Below are 12,251 nucleotides of genomic sequence, written 5' to 3'. Positions count from 1 at the left end.
GGGTGAGTGATTAATGTTGCTATGTAGCCCAGAGCTTTAGAGGGGATTAAAGACCGTTCTAAAATCCACGGTACCGCTCACACACATTTCAAAAGCAATGTGTTGAATGTATTTAACGCAATCAGACAAGCACCTACCTTATTTTAACAGTTCGTCAATAGCCCGACACCTGTCTAAAAACAGGCCAATTAGTCTAACAAAGGGGGACAAGGCCATGTCTTCAACACTAGTTATTCTATGAACTGAACGGTCTCATCATAAGCAACATCTTTGTTTGCAGTGACCGTACATGGAGGCTAGTCCAAGTCCCATAATGCATCTTTTGCAATGAGAATAAGCTTTCTGTTTGACACAACTGGCATTGCAAATCACTTGCTGTGAACAATGTAAACAAACCGCTAGGAAAAGACAGACAGAACTAAGCCTTATCAACTGTCCTAGTCTTATGCATTTCAGTCAGATGGCTAGATCAAACCAGGCATCAGGTACTAATAGCACAGATAGAACAATGAGACAGATATTTCAACTGATGTATAAATATGAAGCATCCGGTTGGCGTTTCCACTCACTACCAAATATGGTAGTGAGAGGAAGCCCAGTGGCCGGCAGTGGGAGAAGATGGATTTATCCAGACATTCTGGCAATTCACTCATCGATTAAACATTGGATCTCAATACAGTTCTGTTCCCAAAACGACAATCTGTTACGAACAGAGTGGACTAAGTTTAGTAGACTTAACCCTTTCCCAAAGTTTTTTAAAAAGGAGTGCAAAGGCGAATTGAGTTATTGCACACTTCACAGAGTAGGCGTTCCAACAGAAATATGCAAATTAATGCTAGAACGCACCAATAGGATCTTGCTAACTCGTGCTTGGCACTGCCCACCTCCTTGCTTGTTCTGCCAACTATGGCTCATTTGTTCCCATTTGAAACAAACTGTGTTGCATCTTGGTTTAGTTATAAAAATCTCTAGTAATAGGCCTAACCAAACCAGAATGAGGTAGGTTGTGTGTGATTATGTCCAACAGAAGTAGCTAGATAACGTTATTATAGAGCTGGTAATTTAGGCCCGGTGCAATTAGCATGAAAACACACTGGAATCCTTTTCCATTTGGCAGGAAGCAGTCTACAGCAAAACGTTGCATCTCTCTCACTTATCCAATTATCTGCGGAGGCCACAATAAACTAGGGGGCAAGTACAGAGACGTGTTGTTGATCCAGACAGTGGCTCACAGTGACCAATGCCTAGAAAACCACTACAGACTTGACCTTCTGCATTGAGAGGACTCCCTGCTGAGTAAATCAGTACCAATGCAAAGAGGCACAGCCAGAACACTGGGTGAATTGGCCACAAACTGATATTTTGTAAAGTGAGCTCAATAAGGGAGAAGTAATACAGAAATCTGTGGACAATTGACAACCTCACTTGCCTGAATGATGAGAAAGGTTCTTCGATAGTCTGACAGATTGTCAATACGCACCAACCAGTTCATTGCTGTCAAATACACTGTACCAAACATTAGAAACACATTCCTAATATTGAGTTGCATGGACGCTACACAGTGCCAGACATCGGGAAACATCGGGAAACCTTCAAATCATGACGCAATATGAACCTACACATGGTCGACAGATTATGAATTTTCAACGCCGATACCGATTGGAGGACCAAAACAAGCCAATACCGATTAAAAATATGCCAATTTTTATTTATTTGTAATAATGACAATTACAACAATACTGAATGAACACTTATTTTAACTTAATATATATAATAATAACGTCAATACAATCAATTTAGCCTCAAGTAAATAATGAAACATGTTCAATTTGGTTTAAATAATGCAAAAACAAAGTGTTGGAGAAGAAAGTAAAATGCAATATGAGAACATATGAAAGCTGGTGGTTCCTTTTAAAATGAGTCTTCAATATTCCCAGGTAAGAGGTTTTAGTTTGTAGTTATAGGACTATTTCTCACTATATGATTGGTATTTCATATACCTTTGACTATTGGATGTTCTTATAGGCACTTCAGTATTGCCAGTGTAACAGTATACCTACATCCCTCTCCTCGCTCCTACCTGGGCTCGAACCAGGAACACATCGACGACAGCCACTCTCGAAGCAGCGTTACCCATGCAGAGCAAGGGGAACAACCACTCCAAGTCTCAGAGCAAGTGATGTTTGAAACGCTATTAGCATGCACCCCGCTAACCAGCTATCCATTTCACATCAGTTACACCAGCCTAATCTCGGGAGTTGACGATGAGCTGCTGGCAAACGCACGAAAGTGCTGTTTGAATGAATGCTTACGAGCCTGCTGGTGCCTACCACCACTCAGTCAGACTGCTCTATCAAATCATATCTTGGTTATAACATAATAACACACAGAAATACGAGCTTTAGGTCATTAATATCGTTGAATCTGCAAACTATCATCTCGAAAACAAGACGTTTATTATTTCAGTGAAATACGGAACCGTTATGTATTTTATCTAACGGGTGGCATCCATAAATCTAAATATTCCTGTTACATTGCACAACCTTCAATGTTATGTCATAATTACGTAAAATTCTGGCAAATTAGGTCGGCCCAAACTGTTGCATATACATATACTTTTGTTAAATCATCCCCCTGCGTTGCATCGATTATATGCAATGCAGGACACGCTAGATAAACTAGTAATATCATCAACCATGTGTAGTTAACTAGTGATTATGATTGATTGTTTTTTATAGGATAAGGTTAATGCTAGCCAGCACCTTACCTTGGCTTCTTACTGCATTCGTGTAACAGGCAGGCTCCTCGTGGAGTGCAATGTAATCAGGTGGTTAGAGCGTTGGACTAGTTAACTGTAAGGTTGCAAGATTGAATCCCCGAGCGGACAAGGTAAAAATCTGTCGTTCTGCCCCTGAACAAGGCAGTTAACCCACCGTTCCTAGGCCATCATTGAAAATAAGAATGTGTTCTTATCTGACTTGCCTAGTTAAATAAAGGTGTAAAATAATAATAATAATAATTGTCCGAATCGCTGTCCAAAAATACCGGTTTCCGATTGTTATGAAAACTTGAAATCGGTCCTAATTAATCGACCATTCCGATTAAAATCAGTTGACCTCTAAACATGCAGACTACTTGCTACACAGTTACAGAAAGCTAAACCAACAGTCACACAAACTGAAAATGGATACAATGTAAATGCAGGTCCACCGAGGAAAAGACGTAGCTAGCTAGCATTGATTTGTTTTTACAGAGACATTTGAGCATCTGACCTAACGTGGTGAGTGATTAACATGACTTTCTCCTGTCCCCTCAACCACTCAAGCTGTCAAATCCTCCCATGTTTGACCAGCTGTTTTCAGCAACTGATTATTTAAAATTTGGTTGTCATATTGGCAGTTTTGCTAGCAACAAACTATTTAGCTAGCATCTAGTCTAGTGTTTGATATGCAAAGCAATCTCCTCATAATTAACAGTCAGTGTTTTGTGTCCTGCCTTGAAGGCAAACTATTCTAGCTATGCCAGGCATTATCAGGCATTATCAGGCATTATCATTATCAGCACATGGTTGTGGATGTATCCAAATGAATGTCAACAGAAAACAGAGCATGTGCTGTTTTTCTGTCTGCAGAGGTCGTGACTGTGTAGCCATAGCTAGTTGGCTAAGTGTCAGCAAGCAAGAATAAGAACCTTGCCACTGAGCATGAGCATGGCAATGGAACAAAGAACGAATGACTGGGTCACATCTCTAGCAACCAAAAGATGAGAAAGTATAAATTTGCATTGAAAAATATCAATGAAGGTTTTTCTACCAGTGTGCTTTTATATTGTTTTCTTTAGCACCTTTGGTATAAGTGGGATAAATGCCTCCGTCCCGTACATTATCTTGGAAAAATGAACTCGGCATCTTCCCGCTGTGTTGTCCATTAATTCCAAGGTAACATACAAAACGTTGGCGTTTATCCCGTACGTATACTCAGTGCATGTGAGTAGTGTGTCCAATAACAGCTTACAACACAGACTGATAAAAGTAGACAAACCAGGCACATCCTTGACATAAGACTTCAGAAAGGCTTAAAGTTCAGTTACAAAATGTAATGCAGCTAAGCCTACTGAATATAAATTGAGGTTCTCACAAAACTCAATATCTCACCACACGCTTTCACCTATTCAATCATATTGAGCTGTTAATGATACTTAAAGCAAAGCAATTAAACAGGACAAGCTTCAAGAACATAAAAATCCATAAATGGATCAACTTTTAAAAATCTGCATAAAGATTGCAACATTTGCAGAGTCAATTGGAGTTTTAACAAGACCTTCACCCTGTGGTGAATAGGCTTTGAAATGGTATACCTGGAACTTTTGTTAGGGGAGAGGAGCGTTGTGTGTGTTGGCCAGTGGGAATCTGTGTATTTATAAGAGATGCTGATGTACAGTAAAGAAGCTGTGTTACTCATGACATGTCGATAAAGGTACAGCCCACTGGACTGAAAGCTTTGTCAAACTGTAATAGGAAGTGGCAGGGGAGCTGAAAAATGTGTACAAACGACTTCAAGTAAGGCTGTAGGCTGGGTCAGAAATACATGTCCTTGAATAAGGCTAAGCAAACACAATTCAATCATAAATCGGCACATTTCAAAACAAAAATCTTTAAATCAATCGGAACCCTCCTTTTAGCGTCATTTCAATTCCAGACAACCTCTGAGAATTGGCATTGTTCAAGTGACTGTTAGTGATTCCCCTGAGGTTTCAAATTGCCAGCTACCTTTTAGGATGTAAATCCTCTAGTGTGTCATCAGCTGATGTTACCATCAGATGACTGGAGCCACACTGACGTACTCCCTTTCCTGAAATAAAACTAATCAGATGCTTCAGGACTAAACAAACAGGCTTAAAAATCATTGTTCAGTGTAGTTTAATGCTCTACTGTTCCTGGTTCTCAAAGTGACATCAGGTGATTGGCTGATCCAAGACAGGTAAGATGAAAACATGTTTGTTTCTGAGACATACCATTTGTCCCGTGGAACATAGTCACTGTAGAATTCACTCCTTCCGTGGGTCCACACTCCAGATCAAAGTCCTGCTAGCAAGCGTGATTTCTCCATCGTCAGAATAGAGTAGACTACAAATCACTGATTCACCCATGTGGGCCAGTCCAAGGTAATGGAATTACGCTGAAACTCCAGTTTCACACTTTAAAATGTATGCCAAACAAAAACCATTGATTTTCGAGTTTAATAAACCATACAGCTCAATGAACAATGACTACTTTAAACAATTTACACAGTTAAATAAAAAACATTTACAAAAACTGTGCAAAGCTGGGTCACAGAATTAAGTTTATTTTTTACTTTTTATTTATGGTTTTTGGTTGGTTTACATTTTAAAGTGAACAATCTGAGTCTCAGCGTAAATCCATTACCATGGAATTGCCCACATGCATGGAACCTGTAGCCTTTACAATGTGTTGACTCACTAGGGATATCTAGCAGTACTATGGAATACACACACACACACAACTATTGGGAAAGGACTGTCTACTATGTATTAGGGAAGGTAATGATAAGTAACCAAGATAAGTGTGGTTCACAATAAACAATGTTTTTCCACATCTGGTTTGATTTGTTAGTAGTGGAAATGTTTAAATGCGCCAACATGGGCCGAATCCCAATCAGACTTCCAAGGATTTCAGCCAAAGTCTTGTTGTTTTCCTAATTAATTTCAAGTACTAGAACAACTTCATACTATGTTGACATTGTACTTTCGTCATTTTACTAGGCAGTGAGTGTTCTCAAAGCCTAGCCTATACCAGTATTGGCTGCTGAAACCCATAGCCATGTCCAAACTAGATAAATCATCTGTCAGTCTCTAGCATGTGGTACTTACTGTAATAATAGCAGATATGCTTGAGATTGGGAAATGGTATGAGATTTTAATACAGCGTTTAGCTAGTAAGCTTACACATGTAGAGCCAAGGAGAGTTGTATTGGCATGCAATGTTCTGTTGGCCGACAAGCTCCACTACAGGCAATCCCTGCAATGCATGTGGCTGAGCAATCAAATAATGTCACAGCGTGCATGAGGTGTTAATCTCAGCCCTGACATTGCTGCTCGAGTTGACCTTAGGTTACTGGTTAGCATAGAACCAAAATATGAACCCCAATCACCTCACAGTTTATACAAGTACAGAATACCAATATGGCTAACTAGCTAACTTCCAAAGACTGTTATTACCCTGTCGTATATTGTGAAATAAGCGTGTCAAGCTAGCTTGCTAACTAACGTTAGCTAGGCTAACTGTCTTTTAGCTGCACGATTTGATACCTAGATTCAGAATATTGTTCTGTATTCGTGGCAAAGGGGCTTCGTCTAAAATGCATATTGGTTAGCTAGTTCCTTAATTCCGTAGCTAGCATTAAACGGTATCCATGTCAAATAACGTTGCTTTCTGTGACAAACTTATTGCTAGTTAGCTAGGTCTCTCAAACAATGAGTTCTCAGGGCACAGCTAGTTAGCTAACGTTAGCTAGCTTCATTGCTAGCTGGCTAGCAGTCTCTCCCAGTCCCACCACATATCAAAATACAAAATAATTATATTTAGGCGACACTTACCCCGTGTGAAAACCCCAGTACAACGACGGATTACGTACACTCCATAGATAGAAAGAGTAAAAGTAATTGACGAGAATGACAACAAAAATCTGTCAAAATAACCACAGACCAATGCACTCCCCAAGAAATCCAACGGCAAGGAAAAGGAGAGGCCAGCAATTCACTGGACTGCTGCCATCACACTTTGAGATCCCGTTCCAAATCGAAAATACCGGCTCGGGCGGTCATTTTTAGGTTAAATCTCGAATCATTCAAGGATTTAATATTTCCCTTTGGTCTCCTGTACAGTAAATCCAACATTGAACAGATTTCCTCCCTGGGTTAATTCCTCTGCTTTCGATGTATCTGTATCTTGCTGGTTGTTAGTACCCTCCTATACTGGAGATTGATACAACGTAACCAACAAGCAGAACGAGCTGCTAGGAAATCCAGGACAAATGTTCCATTCGGATTGAACTACCTTGCAGGAGGGGTGCGCTTGAGTAAAAAGAGACATATCTGGAATTTGAATGTATTATATTGTCGTTTTCACCAAATGTTTGCTAAAATGTAATGAAATCTGCACACATCTCCAAGTAATACATTCATAATACATAAACTATATGGCAAAAAAAACATTGGCTTGATAAATTAATGTTGTGTCCTCCTGCATTATGAGTGACAATTTATCATAACATTTGACAAAAAATGCTAACATAAGAGCATTTAATAAAACATGCATGGCCTATTTATTTCCTAAAGGAAATTGTATTTTATAGAGTGCCTCCTTCAATTAGGGGTAATAAAAACAATTTGACACCATGTACTCAGAACTGTATATTTGGAGAGCAGAATACATTTCCCATGTGGATGCTATGACATATTTCAGGGTAGAATATATCTGTCAGCTATTGGTTTTGAGGAGATGAGAGGAAATATTTTATTGGGCTAAAAATGTAACGAGAGAATGATACTACCAGCAATACTGTTATTTCTTGACTCATGAGTTGTTCTGTTCTTTATTGTCTTTAAACAGGTCCAGTCCAGAAACAACCCTTAGACCCCACACCCTGTAGGCACTTTGTATATCTGAATGAATTGGATAGCTAACAGTGGAGGCTGCTGACAGGAGGATGAATCATAATAATGACTGGAATGGAGTGAAAGGAATGGTATCAAACACAAGAAGAAGACAATTATAACATGTGCTTGATACCATTCCATATACTCCATTCCAGACATTATGTTGAGCCATCCTCCTCTCAGCAGCCTCCACTGATAGCTAAGTACAAGCAATATAGTAGCTCCACATGTTCCCCATGTTGCTTATACTTATTCAAGCCTTTTCAGGAGTGCCTAGGAGACATTCCTGGACCAGGTCAGTGTGGCTCTTCATTTATGGCCTGGGACCTCAATGGTATAGTGTGGCTTACACTAGATTGATGAATCTCCAAGAGTTTTCACTGTAGGGTTGATGGTTTTGATTGCACACAGCAAGGTAATTACACAACAATTGACACAGGAAGAAATTTCAGTGAGGTGAAAGCAAAAATGTTTGATCCTCGCTCCTTTTTGGATTGAACTATTTGAAGTGCAGGTCAGTTGAAGATTTTAAATAAGCCTAACTTTGATGGAATGAGCTGTCTGAAGGCCTCACAAGATTCACTCACAGTACCTAAATTCCATTGTTCAGAAAGACTTACATCTCAACCAAGATATTTTATGTTGTATCATTTTAGGAAGCAGGCAGAAGAATTACAGTACAGGAAGGAGACACAAGGAAAAAATGTGTCTGTCATGTTGCCATTTCTCATAAAGCGCCACAGATAACCTTTCATGTTTACCCGCTTCAAACGGCTTAAAGAGATCCTCGCCCTCTCTCTAGCTGCTGCACGGTTTCCCCGGCAACAAGAATATGATAATGTTCCCTTTGACGTGACAGAAGGAATCATCTCACTAACAAACAGAGACAACAGGCACAGGGAGGCCTGGGGGGAAACTGAATTAATGGGCTCATTTTCACACAGAGCCAAAGCAGCAGTCAGCCACCGTCCTCCATCTTCCCATACGTTCCCCGCTGGCAGGCACACTCATCCTCCCCCAAGGAGCAGCCAGTCTCCATTGGAAAGATAAATAACAGTCAGTGAATGAGCACAGTGGGGAGAGAGAGATCACTGATGACTCGCCCTTCAAGTCGCAGGCATTAGACCAGGCCCCTCTCTGTCTGTCTGCCTGACGTGCCAGCCAGAAACCCAAATGAACAAGCTGTGTCGACAGTGTAATATTTTTTCCCTTGCTGAAAAATGGCAAATCAATCAGTCATTTGGAATAACAGAGGCACCGGTTTCATTTGTGGAGTCTGATCTTCCATTACCACATTAAAGAGACACTGTGAGCCTTGAAGCTCACCCAGGGATGATAAACACTCTTTTAATATAGGCATTGTTCTTACACAAATTATGAATAATTTGAGCCAACAGCAAAAAAACAACAAAAAAAATTCAAATAATGCACCTTTCTTTTTTTGTCCACAACACTGCTTGTCACAACAATGGGATTGGTGATAAACATGAATTCATTTAGAAAGTAGAAAGAAAGGATAGATGATGGCTCAAATTCAGTCTGGCAAAGGAGAACGTGTTAATATGATAGATGATAGATTAAAGAGAAACAAGCATGGGATCATGTACAGCATACACTGAAGATGAACAAGGCAGGGTTGGGATCAATTCCATTTCAATTCCAGTCATTTCAGGAAGTACACTAACATTCCAATTCTCTTCAATGATTTTCAATGAGGAAACATTAGAATTTGAATTGGAGTTTGGTTCACTTTTTGAATTGAAATGGAATTGACCCCAACCCCTGGAACAAGATGTTCCAGATAGGAGTGAGAAGGTAATCCGCATACCTTGGTGATAAACATGTACTTAATGACAGTTGAGCTGAACTACACCACCGTATCTGATTACAGGATGTCCTCACTGCGGTTGCTGTCTAAAAGGCATTGAGTGTGTCTCTAACCAAACCATGTAAATACTGTTTACTCCTGTCCTGGCCACATTAATCATACATTAAAGTACTATAATGGAGGGCTCAGAGGAGAATGTTACCTCTTCAGACTGGCACAATGTGTCTAAAATGGATGGAAACACTACAAATGAATCCAAGAGTGAGAATGCAGAAACCATGTGTCAGGTAGGCAAGGGCATTTTATCACAACAGCCACACATTGATTCCAGTACAGTCACGAGGAGACAACTGTGTATTCAATTTGATCTCCCTGACTGGTGTTGAAAAACACTTCAGAAGACGTCAACTACACTTTTGGGATGGAGATGGCAGGGTGTTTCCTGTCCACCTCTGCTGTGGCTCTTTCTTTCCTTCTGTCTCTCCGCTGGCAAATTGCACCAATTATGCCATCTATCATTCCATCACAGGTTTTGAGGTTGAGTAAATGAATGAGAAAAGGACCGTCTCTAGCTCCTGAAGTAAACAACAGCAGTGCTTTGCTTTCCCATCATGTTGCGATGATATGCTGATAGTCTCCTATAAATACATAGAGTGTAATACATACTTGACTAAGAACCCATCCCTGAGGCTTGAAAGATGGATCGCTACGTTTTCTTCCCTTTGTAGTGCTTACAGAGAGCCTGGCTGTTCGCTAGACCAACCCATGTGACCCGATTTAGTTCTGATGACAGATTAGGTCCCAAATTGGAGTGACTCGTCTGGACAGACGTCTCTGCAGCTGACAGTAATAATAAGACAGTAATACAATACAGTTCTGAAAAGCTCCATAAAAAGTCCCAGTAGGAAGCTTAGTATGGAGAGTAGAAATGTCCAGGTACGATAATGGCGTTGATGTCCATATAGTATATCCTGCATATCTGCCTTGTATCTCTGCAAGTGGTTTAGATTCATTGTCAGGCAAAGATGCGCTGCTTCGGCTATTGCACGCATAAAGGGGATACTATACCTGTACCATTTTGAGTAATCCCCATAGAATTTGACAATTGTTGCAGCTACTATCTTAGTTGGTCAGGTCAAAAGGGGCCAAGACAAATTGGGCCAGTTGAATTTGCCTGGTGATAAAGCCAATTTGTAATGGACACGTCCATAAGGTATAGATCAAAGCTTCTGCACAGCTGTCGGATGTTCGGAAACCAATACCCATGATCAAGCGGAGCCGGAGGAGTTGTTCACTTGGGTTGGTGCACAGATTCACTTGTCTTTGCCTGGCATGTACGTCTTTATACCCTGTTGTTTGGAGGTTTGGCTGCGGACGGTGACTAGCTCAGGCCCGCCCTGGAGGTCAATCAGGTCGGCTCTCCAGCTGCATTCTCCATAACAGAAGAACTTCAGATATAAAAATGCTCTCCCTCTCCATCTTACACACTGACTTGCCTTTGGGGAGCCAGCCAGGCAGTTCGTTCAAAGGTTCATGTGCTTCACTTCCTCTGACTGAGCCTGCCTGCGACCTCCTGACTAACTGAAGCTGACGAGCCATGAGCCCCAATGCGGGCTGGGCAGATGAACACTGGAGCTGGCAGGCCACGGCTGCAGACAGGACTTCTGCTCTACTTAACAGCTTTATCAGCCAGCCTTACATCAAGGAATCCGTGGCATGCCGAACACACAGGCAATCAAGGGTGTGATGAGGAAATGATGCATTCCACACAAGACCTTGGGAGGAGGGATTGGATGAGACAGAGAGCAGACAGTAACTGACAATCTGTGGTGGGTTTCACAAGTGGTGAACAAGTTTTGTTTTTTACTATGGAAAAAAAATCTTAGGTTTGTTTAGATGTTGGCAGCTTGAGAACACATTTCAGCCAATTTCAAGGTGATTCAAAATACCATTCTCAACCATTTTGAAGACTATGAAGAATTTTAATTGAAGGTACATTTTTCCAAAATAGGGGGGGGGCGGTTGACAACAGAGTAATGGATGACGGGCCACAAGCCGTTCCTGTGTTGCATTGTTCCCCAGTCGCCTCCTACAATTCCTCATTCCACATCCAAGCCTAGGGGGGAGGGATTTCCCCCAATCCCCTTCCCAATCACCCTTCAGCCATCAACACAAAAGACCTGCTGCTACCACTACTAGAGCCCACCCTAATGAATTCCATTTCAATTACATTCAAACATTCAAGTGAATATAATTGAAAAAGACCAATATGAACTAGTTGCTGCTACTTATGGCATATTAGTACATTTATTGGATTGGAAATAATTGAATAGGAATTGGAACCCCCACTATAAAGCAGGTGGTCGCTGGGTGTCTTTAGCTCGTGAGAGGCCTGGGTGTAGCCCCCCTTATTCATAGCCTCAGGTAGTCATGTGTCTGTCCTCTTCCATTCAGGGAAGTGGATAACAGACGGGGGGACGTGTGAAGTAGTTGCACTAGCATTAGCTTCAGGCAGGGGAGAGGGGAAAACTGCTGCTAGGAATCTGGCGTGACTGAGAACAGGAAGAGAACAGGAAGTGCCACTGCTGCTCACATTCCATCCTATTAGAGTTCATTCTCCTTTCAGAGAGCAGAGGACTGGGCCCTTTCTCATTATAATGTCTCACACTTGGCCCTTTGTTAACATCATTAGATCTCTGTCATTTTGCGCACGAGGAACGTTGTGAGTGATTTCAGTCGTGTTTAT

The 12,251-nt window shown here is 41.1% G+C and overlaps 1 pseudogene; it reads right to left on the bottom strand.

Annotated features, from left to right (window-relative positions):
- The window catches only part of LOC124035499, a 92,536-nt pseudogene extending 85,516 nt beyond the window's left edge, over positions 1-7,020 (bottom strand).
- Between the last annotated feature and the right edge of the window lie 5,231 nt (positions 7,021-12,251).

This window comes from Oncorhynchus gorbuscha, linkage group LG05 (genome assembly GCF_021184085.1).
Source record: "Oncorhynchus gorbuscha isolate QuinsamMale2020 ecotype Even-year linkage group LG05, OgorEven_v1.0, whole genome shotgun sequence".
NCBI lineage: Eukaryota > Metazoa > Chordata > Actinopteri > Salmoniformes > Salmonidae > Oncorhynchus > Oncorhynchus gorbuscha.
This window is presented reverse-complemented; position numbering and strand designations above follow the sequence as displayed.